General features: G+C 39.1%; 1 protein-coding gene across 6 annotated transcripts in view; it reads right to left on the minus strand.

The window, feature by feature from the left end:
• Positions 1-15,412, minus strand: part of LOC109851612 (serine/threonine-protein phosphatase 4 regulatory subunit 1-like) — a 136,115-nt gene that overhangs the window by 19,096 nt on the left and 101,607 nt on the right. Inside the window, exon 1 of one of the 6 annotated variants that reach the window (XM_020421843.1) lies at positions 10,337-11,582. The exons of the other annotated variants lie outside the window; for them this stretch is intronic. The gene's annotated coding sequence lies outside the window, so the exon portion shown is untranslated. Of the gene's footprint in view, positions 1-10,336; positions 11,583-15,412 lie in introns of those variants that run through there. 6 annotated transcript variants of the gene reach the window in all.

Genomic DNA, 15,412 nt, shown 5'->3' on the forward strand with positions numbered 1-15,412 from the left:
GAAGAAAGATACTGCGCGATCGAGCAAACGCTAATATACGCGTGTTATTCGCGTATATGTATACGTCGTCGCGTGTAAAAGTACAAGGTTCCACGTAAACCTGTGTATGTATATTCGCATGCGTGCGCGTGTGAGAGAACGCCACCGTCGCGTCGTCATCGTTAGGATGGAAGGAGAGTCAGCGTGAGTAGCGTGTGTACGCGCGACCGGCTGGCGCATGCGCATAGCGGCGAACGAGAAGCGCACTGAATGAAGTCTCCCACCATCTCCGCGTCCGAGACGTCGCCGCCACAAACGCACACATCTACTCGCGCGTATCGGATACGCGGCGAGTGCGTTGAGTCGCGTCGTGTCGCGCCAAAGACACGGTTACACGTTGCGACGTTGGTACGCAATGTTGATTAAAAATTCGTGAAGATCAACCATAACTTTGGATTTCATAGTTATATATAAAATCAAAATTTTTCAATTAAAAATAATTAAAATAGTTTTACAAAAATCCAATTTCCTCAATTATGAATTAAGTCAAGTTGCATTCAAAAAGCATTAGAAATGTTTACGACATTATTTGAAACAAACACGAAAAAAAACATATTTACAATAATTTATCAAAATTTTTCTAAAATTTCTTTTAATAAGATACAAAAGTTTGTGCAATTCAAAATTGCAAAATTGATTCTTATTTTGTATAACAATAAAGCCTCTCTATGTTTTTCTGAGTGAGAAGTACAACGTGAGACACTTTAATTCATCAATACATACAGCGCTACTTCGCTAAGGTAAATCCTCTCTTCGTAATACGACATACAATACCGGATGCTCGACATCGTCGTTCTCGTTACAGTTACTGTCATCGCCTCATTGTCGGTCTCGATTTGTATTACAAAAGCAAATTGGAAATTTTCTCCAGAAAGAATCTTCATTAAAATCATTGCTCAAGCAATATCGAGTCATCTAATTTTACGCACACTTCAATATATAATTAAAACTAAATATTCACTATGTGTACTTTCATAAAAAGTGAGTAAAACGTCATTAGTATAACAACTTCAATCTCAACATATAATTAAAATAGAATTTTCTAAAAAAACCAAAAGAAAAAAACATTTAGTTGCTTATAGACCACGTGTGCATTTGTAAAAAGAGATCTAAGATTCGACGTGGTTGACTAATACTAAATTTCACGACGACATATGTTGAGCTGTATATGCAGCTGCCATATATCGTCCATGGGGTCGGTGGGTGACACGTTTCGTGCGTTCTGCATGGCTGGTACACACGCGGGATCCAATGTAGGTATTGATTTGTGAAAAGCACCCTCTCCGCGACACTTTCACCCCGCCACGTTACTCGCTCTCTTTCTTTCCCTTTCGGTCTTTTTGCACGCAGCGTGCGTTACCGCGTCGTGTATATCTCTCTTTCCCTCTCTTATACACACACTCACTCAGTGCGTTCCTCTCTTTTCCTCCTAGTTGCGAACGCGGTTCGGAGACCGCTCCCCTCCGTGCGCATCCCGTCGGGCATACGCGGGGTGACTGCATCCTTTGGGTAGGTCAGGGCCAAAGAGACAGACGAGAATAGAGCGGGGATATACGAGACGAGGTCGAAAAGGGGAAAGGAGTTTGTCAAATCTCTACTGAGGTCTCTGCACCCCGTGATTTTGCATTAGTTTGCTCGCGATAGTATTATTGCTATATTCGCCAAGGCGCAGAACTTGAAAAGTTCTTTTTTGTTTCGTGATTTTCGAGAGATACTCAGCAAGAATTTTAGGTTTATAAATTTCACAAATTTTGAAAACGAATTTATCATAAGTCTGTAAAACTTAGATTTTTTAATAGCAAAACTTTCAAGTTTTTACCATAAATGCATATAAGAAAATATTATTGATTTATATAAATATTTCCAATTATCAAAAATGTAGACTTATCAAACTGGAAAAAGAAAACTTTGAAACAGATCGACAATTGACCCGCAGGGTCAAGCTCCCATACTGGAACCATCAAGACTTGGGCATAAAAGGAAACGCGATCGAAGGACATGACAAAGAAGGCCAAACGGAGATCATAAAAATTTACCTGAGTGGGAAAAGAGAAAAAGAAAACGCAGCAGGAGAGCGAGACTACACGTCGCTTTGTATCCCTGACAACGTACTTTTTTTGCGTATAGATATAAATGCGTGCGTGCGTGCGATCGTAACGCGAGGGTGTAGAGAAGAGAGGTGCACCACCACGCGGTGGTAAAGAAGCGATTCTCGGAAGTGACTACGACGACGACGACGACGACGACGACGACGACGACGACGACGACGACGACGACGGCAGAACGATGCAGAGGATATGAAAGCGGCTCGCGGAGGCGGAGTAGTCAAGCGAAAGAAAAAAGAAACGAAGAACCGCGAGGAGAGATGGAGAATAACGAGAAAAAAGAGAGAAGGAAGAACGACGAGAGAGGCGAACGGCCGAAGTAAACAAGTGGAAGCGGTGGAACGGGGACGGGCATCGGTCAGCGCGCGGTGCATTTGGTGCATTCCTGCAGTCTGCGCCGCGCCGCGAGGCCCAAGAGAGACAGAAGAAAAGAGATAGCAACAGGCCAACGGATGCTCCAACGGAGGGAGTGGTGGCGGCATCCAAGAGAGCAGGAAGGTGAAGGGAGCGAGAGAGCGAGGAAAAGACGCTCAGAGTGAGAAGAGAGGGGAGGGAGGNGAGGGAGGGAGAGAAAGAGAGAGAGAGAGAGAGCTCCGCAACGCGGCATGCCACTTTGGACCGACGGACGTAAACCGCATTCCCGGCCGTGACCTTCGCTAGGACATCGCCACTGCCCCCACCTCCGACGCCATCTCTCCCTCCGTTCCGCGTCGTTTGTAGCCCTCCGCGTCCCTCCATCGCCCTTCCAGCCACGCTGAAGATGTTTCCTTCTCTCTTTCTCGCCCTTGCGCGACTACGATGAGACGCTGTGTGATCCACGCAGCATCGTAGGATACCGCCGTTCTTTGGCCACTTCGCGCATCTTTTCGCCTTCTCTCATCTCGCATTCCTGTCTAATCACAAGCGCGCATGTGTGTTTACACAGTGACCAAGAAACTCGGAAGTTTTATATCTCTCTCTCTAAAGAGAGAGATAGAGAGAAAGTTTTCTTTAATTAATAATTTTCAATATAAAAAAAAAGAGTAATACACTGCTGAGATTTCTCAATCAAGTGACAGCAAGAATAAACTTGTTATCATATTTTTCTATCATCAGAAAAATATTGATTAATTCGCGGACTTTGCGAAAAACTGATAAGACAAAATCAGTCATTGTCTATTACAATTACTATGTATTACTGATTCTGATGCAAACTCGAAATGATGACAAGCATAAAGAGATGAAAAATAATCGCTCAGTTTCAAGAACTTTGTATTTCGTATTTGTTCAAATCACTCATTAACTTCTCAATGATTAGGTTCGTCTCGGGCGCTATCATGGCCATAAATCAGCGTACATTTGGTAGAAAATCTAACTACTCGATCGAAGCGGAGAGAGGACATGATTCAACAAGATGATTCAGTAGAGCCGGACAAAATTCAGAGAAACGCGCGACAAAGTCACACGTCACCGACGCAGACGTGATTGACTTTAGAAAAGAGGAAGTAGAATGAGAATAAGAGAACTGTTTTAATTTTCTGTCGGAGGTCGAGGCTAAAGACTTTTTGAGACCAAAAGAACAGCACGAGAAGTGCAAATAAGAGAACGCGAAATATACAAGGATAATGAAGTGGAAAATAAAAGAATTTTGAAGAATTTCAAAGTGTGCTCTTTCTCGTCGTTCTTTCTCTAATTTACAGACGGTCGCTCTGAATTTATGCAAATATTTGTCGAGCGTCCGACTAACGGATACGACGTACACAAAAAAAAAAGAGAAAAAGCCACGAAAGAACGAGAAAAAAAGAAACAGAACGAGACAAAATAAGCAAAAGAAAAAAAGTAGTACAAAATTTATATTGCTAGAGAGTCATTCATAGTTTTTTCCTAAAGAATCTTTTTTTCTAACACAACGGTTTTTTCTACGCAAATCAAGCATGTATCTGACGTATCCCGGTGCTTTCTTGCTCATCTTAAATTCTACGTTCCAGCTCTAAAAAAGTTTTTCTTTGAAGGTAGCCGGCGTCTAGCCGGAAGCACCTACTGAAGGATACTCGTTCATGAGAATCGAAGAGATGTGAGTGAGTGATTGATTGAGTGAGTGAAAGAGAGAGAGAGAGAGAGAGAGAGAGAGAGAGAGAGAGAGAGAGAGAGAGAAGTGAAGGCACGCCGAGTACTTGGAAGTCGTGTTAACATGAGCTGCTGGACGCTACAAGCCGCTCCAATTAGCATCTTCTTTTTCTCCATCGACTTTGCTTCTCTCTACCTCTCTTCTCGTACCTCTCTTCTCTCGCATGATATTCTTTTCGGTCGACGCGGCATGCCGCGGAGTAGAGTCCGGTCGAGAAGCAAGCAAGCACCTGTTGAACGATCTCTCATTGCGCGCGAATAGCTATCGCAGAAAAATATTGATTCACGACGTCGAAAGAGAGATATGGAAATTGAGTGATGCACCTGCGTAGCTTCGGCACTATTTGAGAACTTTTTTCCTTTTTTTTAAATTGCAAATTTTGGAAATAAATTTCATAAAAATGCTAATTTCTTTCTTCGAAAATAACTTAATAATACTAATTAATACTATAACGATTTCTTTTCTAGACATACTAATTGGTTTTTCTTTGAAATTAAAATTTACACTTAATCGTGCGTGTGTGTGTGTGGTGTGTGTAACAATGATTGAGAAAAAATATGGATTTAAGCCAATCGCGATTACCATCATTCGACGCATATACTTCTTCGGACGCGTCGGCATCTTAATAATTCAGGAGACGTTCTCGCGGGAGAAATATGAATGGAAGAAGTACGGCGTGGTGTTGTTTACCGTCTAGCAGGAACGAAGAAGTATCCGCGTGCACGCTGCCGACAAAAAAACGATGGGAAGGGACGAGCGAGAATGCTTAAAGGGTACGACCACAGGAAGGATAGAGAAAGAAGAAAGGGAATAGAGAGGGGAGGCCTGGCTGCAGGGACGGTTTAGCGAAGTCGAGAGAGCCGTGCATATGTGTATGTGCGAGGAGCACAGACCGCGCGGAGGATCTGGTACGAGAGACTGAGGCCCCCAGGATTCGAAGAAAGAAGAAACACAGAGTCAACGACCCAACCAGGAGAAGAGCCGTCGCGGTATTAAGTCGCGCTCGGGACTTTATTGCACAGCTTTCGCGCGCGTCGAGTTTCCCCTGCGATTACCAATGCAGCCGATAGCGGTTTATGCGCGATTAACGAGAGTCTTCTGATTTGATTACGGGGCGCGTTGCGCGTCAGGCAATAAGCTGCGAACATTCGTGTAAACATCGGAATCTTGAAATAGTACATTCCGCGCTCCCGCTTTTTAATTAATAAAATGCAAAACTCAAAGATTCGACGTCTCGGTATTTTTTTAGGGACAATGTGAGATATATTCCAATAATGCAAAGCTTCGTTATTTAAACATTTCGTGTTAAAAAAACAAACTCGAAAAATTACTGTAATTACTATAAGTAATTACTATTAAATTCATCGAAATTGTAACAATTATTTCGATCTTTTATCGCGGTTCTACCGACCGGATCAGACGAAATGCAGCGATCGCGCGTAGATCGTTGATCTATGTAAATTAATGAATTTTTTTTTCGCAAATCGATACAACGCGCGCGCGGGTATGCGACTGTATCCTGTCACATTCCACGCCTCGGATTCCAACGCGCGGGCCTCCATCGAGTCGTATGAATGACCGTCGCGGCGACGTGGACACACGGTCGTCGATCTCCTGACGTCATGTCGGCGGCGACAGCGGCGCGCGGCGGTCGTGTTACGACCGTGCGACCGTTATGTGACCGATTAGCACACGACGACGACTACCGTGATGAAGAAACATGCAGGGAAAAAGGAAAAAAGAAACATCTAATGTAAGCACCTGAAGTTGCTAAATTCTCGCGTTCCAATCAGTTTCTCTATAATCGGTATCAGTTTTCGAAAAGCCACTAGGTTCTCCAGCTGGTTCGATTTCTGTTTTTTGATATATTTTTCCAACTCTCTCTCTAGGCGTCGCGTCTTCTTTACTTTAGGTTTTTCACATCTGCACGGTCTTTGAAACCTGTGAAACGCATTTACACATAAAGTTTGAATAGAAGACTTTGGTCGTGAATCAAATTGCGAAATACACAGCTGTAAAAATTCATCATTAACTGTATATAAATATACATAATATGTGTATGTATAAATTTCTGTTATATATAAATTTTTAATTTTAAGTTCCGTCTAAAGAGTTAGACAGTGTACACAATCTCGTAAAAAAATAAGAATTGTAAATTGCAAAATACTAACATAAATCGCGAAGACATCGGAAAAGATGTTACACGTTTATATATCGCTTCACATCTCAGACGATGCGCGCGCGTTACAAACGTACGAGTCAATTATATGCGCGCTTCATCAAATTAACAATATGGAAAGGCAAAGAGAAATAAGGCGCGCGGCACTGGCACCGCAATGAAGAGAATATCCGAGAAGGAATTGAGAGAAGCGCAATCAAAATGACTCCGAATCGGTGAAATTAAAAGTCGAGCGCGCGATTTTGGCGAGCGAGATTGATATGGAGATTAAAGAAAAGTGAACTCTCTTCACCGTCTACGAGGGAAAGAGGCAAGAAAGGAGCTCCTCTTCGAGGAGCTTTACGAAACGCACGAAAAAACAAGACATAGAGAGGCATATAGGAGGAGAGAAGCAAAAGGAGAGGGAAGGACGAAGAGAGGGTCAGTAGCTTTACGTTCTCATGCATTCCGCTCTGTCATGGCGGTCGGGCCCGCTTCAGACGCTTTTCGTCCGTCCTCATCGTGTGCACATGCACACACGCCAGAGAGACAGACACCGCCACTCAGCACGCTGAGCCGAACCAAGCCGAGCCGAACCGAGCTGAGGCCACGCGGGCCGTCTCGTTACCTCCGCTGAAAGAGAGAAAAAATTCTCGAGGAAGATGAAGAACAACGCTCCTCTCAATGTTTATAGTGTTTATCGAATATTCGGAGACCCGAGTCTCCAGAAACACCTGGAGCTTTGTGATTGTTTGCACAACGAGCCTCATTACGATGGAATCCTGCGAAAAAGTTTGTCACTGACGCGATTATTGATATTGTAATACTAGTTTGTGATCTATTGATTTTCATCATTCTCAAATCATTTTTTGCAGCTAAATCGAAAGACAAAGTTTGTAACACCTTTCTAATAACGTGTGTAATATATACTCAACACGTGAGCAAAATGAACAAAAGCAGCGACGCTTTGTTTTTACACAATGTAACAATATATTGTTAAGAAACAATGGAACAAAATATGATAAAAAGATAAAAGTCGAATTCGCTGCGCGATAAATTACTCGATTGAGAGAGAGAAAGAGAGAGAACGATAGCGGTGACGTGCGAGAAAGAAAGGGAAAGAGCTCAGGAAGGAGGATAGCGGAGAAAGACCGAGACGATAGGGGTGAGACGGGGAAAGGAGGGAAACGACAAGGAGCGCCCACCGCGCTAAATGCTCCGCGGCGAAGGCGCCCGCTCTCACGCTGCCTCGGACCCCTTACGCCTCGGGTCCCGAGGCCCAATTGTACAGCGACGTAAACAAGGCACGGGGACCCGAAACGATACGTGCGCACCTATATAACGCAGCGTTTCTTTCTCTATTCCTCGCGGTTGGCAATTTAGCCGGCAAATGAGCGAGTTTCACGTACAAAAAATGTGTGTATGTATCTTTCTCCTACATTTATTCAAAAATAAACTTATAAACTACATATAAAATTATTTAAATAAACTTATAAACTCTACGTGTAAAATCAATTTGTTCATATATTTAAAAGTAAGTATTTATTAACTTTTATAATGTGAGAGTTTATGACAATTATTATATTATTATTATATTATTACATTATATTATTAAATATGTAATTATATTATATAGTAAGTGTTATTTCCAAGCTTTATAAAAAATTTAAAACATGAAAAATTGATATATCAAAATATTTCAATAACAATTTATCTCAATAAAAAATTTTTTTAAGTATGCTATTTTCAGTAAACTTTTAGCAACTAACTTTTCAATGGTTTAAACTGACTACGTTTCTGTTCATATAGGTTTTAATAGGTATACAGTTTACATAAGAAGAAATTGTGCGCGTGTAATGTCTAGACAAAAATAAAACAAAAAACGAGACAGTATATCGGCATTGCTTAATATTCCAAATAAAGTATATTTTTTGATATTGTAATAAAATACGATCGACTTAATTATTTTACATATATATCTATCACTCGTATTTACTTGTAATTCGGTAATGCAATGTTATGATAATAATATAGTAGAGAGAGACATTAATGTCTCTAAAAAGTGTTATCTGCATTATCGCTTGGTTTAGACCAAATTCAATTTGATAATTTTCGCGAAGAGACTGCGCTTTTCCCGCTTCTTTTGCTTCGTTGTTATTCATAAAGATCCATGCGGTTCATGTTACGAGACTGTTTGGATTGCATCGAAGGAGAAGGCCATGGATGGAAACACGGAGGTCGAGACTCACAGCCGGTCGGTCCGAAGACGGCATTCCACTGGTACCTGTCCTTAACTCAGCCTTCTACAGTTTGCATTCACAATTTCTCGGCAGTGAGCGAGAAAGCAATCCACCTAACTATAATACAACGTATATACGCGTAAGAATCTGGAATATCTCAACGTGTGAGAGCGATTGGACTTTTACGGACGCAGAAGGTGAGAAGAAACGTTCGAGGTAATAAGGCACGTGAAAGAAAGCCGGGACTTTGTACAAAACAAAAAAATCTCACGTGTTTGCTGACCGTACTCGTTAAACAGAGTTTTGACTCTCCTCGTTTCAGATTACGGAAATTAAGTGAAAATCGAAGAACTTTTGGCTGAATACGGAAAGAAACAAACAATTACGTAAAACTGTACACACATCACAGAAAAACACTTTTGTGTTGAATCAACGTTCTAACAGTTAGTTCTACTTTTAAAAAGAACAGAAAGAGAAATGAGCAAAGTTGTACTCTATCTGCAAACAGTAATTGAAATCAGCAATATTATGACGAGTTCAATTTCCAATGATGTGAATAGTGTGAATACATGTGAAAAAGCATATAATGCACTCATAATCACGAAACAAATTATTTTCACATGTCTACACACAACACAACACAACACAACACGCACGCACGCACGCATACACACACACACACACACAGTATTCGGAATTTGAACTCATCGAAAATTATGCAAAGATGTATAAAGAGAGTTAGTACTATACTTATGCAAAATAGCAAATGCGCCAAAATGCACGGCAACGATATTCAGGAATGCGATGAGCATAAGAGAAACATCGCTGAGTTGTTCACTAGCTGCGCAAAGTTACAAGCAAAAAACTGTAAATGCATGAAGCAAATAACATTAATAATTTATACACCAAACTGATTATGATACTATCGATACTCATTTTATTCCATCTTCTTTTCTATCTGAAAACCTTCCATTTCCAATAGAACTTGTTTCTATAATATAATTAATATATAAAAACCTACATATATAATTATATGCAAATATTTCAATTCTTTGAAAATAAAATTGATAACATAAGTTGAGCACCTCTGCTTGTAAGTTGTATCGGAAAATATAAATGCAACTTTGAAAAATCATTCATAACGCATTAATAACGTGTCAACATGAAAAAAACCTGTAATTTAGTCGATCAAGTGCACATTCAGAAAATAAAAACAAAAATTTGTTCCATTGTAAAAAATATCGAGATTTATATATAACATTGGGTTACTATATCTCAAATAAATAAATAAAAGAACACAGTTTGTTTATACTAATATATTCAAAATGATAAAAAATTACATATACTCGAAGTTCATATCTTCTTGAACAATAACAGATCTATAAAAGTAACTAAGTGCAATGCAAATTCGATCATTTAAAAAAAAAAAAAAAAAACAAATTCTAAAACAATCCTAATTCTTGCATTCTAATATTTAGACTTAATAGTTAGGGCCTAATTTTGGAATTAAATTCTTCATCAAACATGTAACACTTTTCTTCAAAGTGAGTTTTTTAAGCTCGGCAACTTAAAATAGAAAGAGTTTGATGTTTTGCATATAAATTCTAAAAAAACCGAATACTAGGTAAAGGAAGCGTCAAAAAGTTTTATTAGATGTAAGATAATGAGAAAATCGTTTCTTACGTACTGCTTTCGATGGATATATTAACGCTGAAAAATAGTGTGTCTTCTAGCACGCTTGAGTCCGCTTCACTTTTTTTCACGTATATTTTGACAAACGAAATGATCAATAGTATGCAACACATTTTTCACGATAGATGTGTCTTTTTCCTGAGAGCTGCCGAATATGTAACGCACTGTACAATAAGAGCCGGACGATGTAAAAGAGGAATAAGAGAGGAGGGACGAGAGAGAAGGGGAAGGATCAGATCGTATTATGGGAACACACACGCCCCGAGGAACACGTGTGTTTCACTTCCTGTGGCGGGCCGGAAGTCTCCGCACTATGGCGCACCGTAGCGTAGCGTGACCGCACTACGAGGGCCATTATGATCGCCTCAATGGCAGAAGGAAAGGAACACGGCGAATTTTTTGATCCGTTATTTTTTGTGTTTTAGTTTTTTCTTGAAAAATTTTATCCAAATAATTGTTTTTCGCGGATAAACGCCAGCGGATTTTCTTCGTTGTAACCGTCGAAAGGGCGATGAACAGAGCACGCGGTTCTGTTATACATTTTGCATCAACAGAGTCTAGATGCACGCGCGTCGTTTCATCACCCGCATGGACGCCAATATCCGATGTCACGATATTCGATTATCAGCCGTTCGGTTGATAAACTGTTTAAAGACTACCGTCTATTATCTTTGTCGTAACGGGCAATGAACGAAAGATTGTGAGGGCATTCCACGCTTCTTCCCACGCAGTAGCATTCCAGCACACATTTCCATATCAGTAGGAATTTTAACCGATTAATTTACTGCATCTCGTTTTTTCGAGTGGAATTTGCGGAGTATCTGTGATTCAGCAAACGTCCTCAACGTTTTTTCAATCTCTTCTTTATTGTTCTCCACTTATGTGTCTGTACGATATGCGTTGCGCTTCTACAATTGCTCTCTTTGCAAAAGCAGAACGATAACACATTTAAATTCAAATCCTTAGATTTTAGCGACATTTTCACTGGTAGTTTATCGACATTTGTTTTTAAATCATGTGTCAGTATTTTACGCGTTTCTGTACTTAACTTTCTATATATTATATAGAGAAAAGAATAATCGATATTCCATTGTACATTAATCCAAACTTCTATCGTCACACTTCAACACCAATCGAACAAATAACAATACAACCCGAAAAAAAAAAGACGAAAAGATCACGTATTAAAAGTTGTTCGCACCAATTAACAAAACCACAACCTACACACACGATGGCTCGTGCTACACTGAGACAGAGATGCCAGTTCGTGGACTTAGTAAGCATTCAGCATCAAGTGGAGGGGATACGCACACAGGCGACAGCCGTGTCCGTGTGGTTGGCCAACCATTGGCCGAAGCGCCGAGCGCACACGGACACGGTTGTCGCCTGTGTGCGTATCCCCTCCACTTGATGCTGAATGCTTACTAAGTCCACGAACTGGCATCTCTGCACTGAGAACGATCGGTAGCACATCACGCTTACGCTAGTGCGCAGACGCCAAATGCGCACTCGCTACTGCGCACGACGCGCCAAAGCAGCGCGACGATCGCTCCATTCGTTTGCGAGCAATGCAAACGAGAAGCGCTAACGCAGGCGCAATAATACACGTATCACAAGAGAGAAGGAATAAGCGAATGTAGCGGAGGGAGTATGCGATGTGTTGCCGCAAGTGGTGGGGAAAAGGGCCGCAGGAGAAAGAGGCAGGACCCGTTAGTTCTCAGAAGCGGACTGCTGCCAAACAGAGCTGCAACCGTGTACTAGCTTAGTGGCGGCTCTGGCCCTCTTTCATTCTCTTTTGCTCTTCCCGTTTCTTTCTTTCTTTCTTTCTTTCTTTCTTGTCAGATCGCCCAGTATCGGCATGCTTTGGGTTTGCTGGAACCGATACTTCTCTCTGTTTCTCTCACGGGCACGTATGAGAAAAAAAATCGAAAAAAAATATGTGAAGGCTTACGAAAAATGAACTACCTAAAGCGTGTAGCACGCAAGATTCTCGATATTCAGCAGACATATTTTGTGTGTGAATTAAATTTTACCAAAAATTGTGTGTGTGAAGATATTTTTAACAAAACAGTACACTAAAATATATTATCGACTTTTTCAGACGACAGTCACTTTCGCAAAGTTTTTCGCTGTCTTCAATCTCCAAACGTAATAAATTTGATTTAAAAACAAAATAAAAAAAAAAACCGCTACACGAAGTAACACAAATAGTCACACATTTGCACTCCAAATTTAAATACCTATTTCGCTCAACATTTTTTTCTTCTGCATCCGAGAAAGAAGCTGATTTTTCAGTCTCGTTCCGTTCGGTCAGTTCGTCTTCCGTCAATTCGTCGCCTTTTCTTTTTACATCACTGATATCGAGCTCAACACATACGGTCGAAGAAACTGCAAGATTCATTAACGGTTCCTCACCTGCGCGAGCGATTGTGTGCGGCGTCGCCGATGCATTCCATAGCTCGTGTAAATGACCGTGAAGCACATATAGCGTACAACACACACAAAGTTTCTCACTATGTGAGGGAGTAAAATCGCCAAACATAACGAGTAATACAATGAAAAAAGATGGCCGTACCTTGTACTTGATATGCGCACTTAGACTTTGGACAATAAGCTATCTAGTTGTCATCAATTAGAGATATGTAAAAGCTGTACCGGGATTACTAACTCTATGATCATGCATTGAAGAGCGATGCGTCATAAACCGCATCTTTCTTATGTAAAAAACAATCTTTCGAGATAATCGTGACTAGTTGTTAAAAAAAATCTGTACATTACACACTTAAGTATTTGCAGAGTTAGCATAATCACTTTTTTTTCTATAACTCTATTGCTTTTTACATTTCTGCCTCGACATATATTTCACTCTTTTATCTCTGATTTCAAATATTCAAACGGTCACATCGTTCGAACATAGAAAACCTATTCCCTGAGATTTACAATAAACTTACACTTTTAAATGTGCCTGTCCTTTTGATACGAGAATATAATTCTTTCTGAAGAGCAGAACAAACTTATCTTTGTCTGCAAATCAACAGATCATATGTTTCAAGCTGAGTATTCTCTGTTATGAAACATACATATTTGACAAACTCAATAATAAACCTACTGCACGTAAAAATATGATTCATTTAGTTTTATTTGTGACTTGTTAAAATAAATAAAATACTCTATAAATAGATAAAGTACTATTTTTTTAACCTGAACATATTAATTTCACGTCTTATGTCTCAATACTTAATTTAAAAGGACATAATATCGTCACTCCCTACGTATAATCCCGTAACTCCAAAACGCAAATTTGAGAGAAGAGCAGTTTAAAAGTTTAAAGCTTCATATAATTTCTCTAGTTAAGGGATCTTTCGGTTTAAAATTTTTACCTTACTTATAAATATATTTTTTTTAATATTTGGTGACCATAAAGAACATGACTTTCTAAGTGTCACTATGCAATAAACTGAAAATTCGGTATGTGACGCTTATGTAATTATATATAAGGAGTGACGATATAACGTTTTCACACAATATTATATTTTATTTATGAGCATATAAATTTTTTTCTGTGTATATATTTTATAAATTATTTTAAGAGCAAAATCTCTCAAAAAGTTCTTTTAGGACAAATTCTCTAATTACAAGGATGTTGTGACTTATATTGGTAGCGCTCGCGCGTGTTTTGAACTTAAGAAGCAGATGCGTTCAAAGGCGTTCGCAACAGGAAATTCTCTCTCTCTCACCCGTATGTACGTTCATATACTCACACGTGCGTAAGAGAAAGAAAGAAAGATAGTCTTTCTCCTCTTCTCTCTCGTTTGTTTTGTTGTGCACCGTTCTGCGGTGTCGATTCTCGTGTCTTCTTCCATATACATACACGCCTGTGCGCATTCTTAATATACAAACGTGAGGAATGCACAAATAGATACTTAAAGTAGCGCATTATTTGGTCGGCAGGATCGGTGAATGGACTTGCGACGATGACGGCAATAGAAAGTGAAGGAAAAAAAAATGAGCTGCACAGTTGCGTGAGCGTAATTATTGTATACGAAAGTAGCAAAATATACGTGTATCGTGTATTTGCTCTATTACTCCGATTGACCATGCTCGTGACAAAAACATTTACATTGTCGCAAATCACACTTTTTGCAAATTTAGTACATCAAGATCATGTTTAACTTGAATATAAAAAAGTTATGATTTTTTAATATAAACTACAAAAAATATTGTTTCGGAATACATTTTTATATTTTTCATTGTAATTTATTCCAAATAAAAATTAAATTCAAATATCAAAATCTCAACTATACACAAAATGATGTTAATTTTAATATTAAGTATAAACAGACATTCTTCCGACAAAAGAACGATATAAACTAAAAAGGTCTTTCTTTGCACGAGTTTGTTACGCGAGTTCGCGAGCACGCGTTATGTATAGAATACGTACTTTGTGAATAGCAGCGACAAAGTGAACTGACTTCAGCGCGACGAAAGATCGGTTACGGATCGCAGTTTATAATCAAACCTAAGAAATGAAGCAAACGTAAAGCTAATACATCATATAAATATTTATTAAATATTTGATTAAGTGTCAAAATATAAATATTCTTAAGCTTTGTAAACAATGTCGCAGCACCTCGAAACAAAAAAATATTTCTTCTTAAAAAATACAAAGCTTACAGAATAAACAATTAAAAATAGAATGAAGCAAAAGTTAATAAACTGATGGAACAAAAAATTGTGAATGAATATTTCATAAAAAGATAATCAAATAGAAAAATTAAATGCGTTCGCGTTTTGACAAATATAAAAATAAATTCCATCAATCGCTCGTGAAATAGTCAAAAATATTTAAACAAAAGGCCGATACGAGCATAAAAATACAGGATGGTCGTGTATAATAATTTGTCTTTATTCAATAATTCTAGACGTTTCGGTCACACAATTTTGGACCTTCTTCAGTAGTAAATAATTAAGTCTGACAAGAAAAAATAAAAGAAATAACAATAAATAAAATAAGCGCGACACAAACATCTTAGTAAATTAAAAATAATATAAAAAACTCACTTAATTAAGA

Source organism: Pseudomyrmex gracilis, unplaced genomic scaffold (assembly GCF_002006095.1).
Source record: "Pseudomyrmex gracilis isolate BER0280 unplaced genomic scaffold, ASM200609v1 scaffold_0, whole genome shotgun sequence".
Lineage (NCBI taxonomy): Eukaryota > Metazoa > Arthropoda > Insecta > Hymenoptera > Formicidae > Pseudomyrmex > Pseudomyrmex gracilis.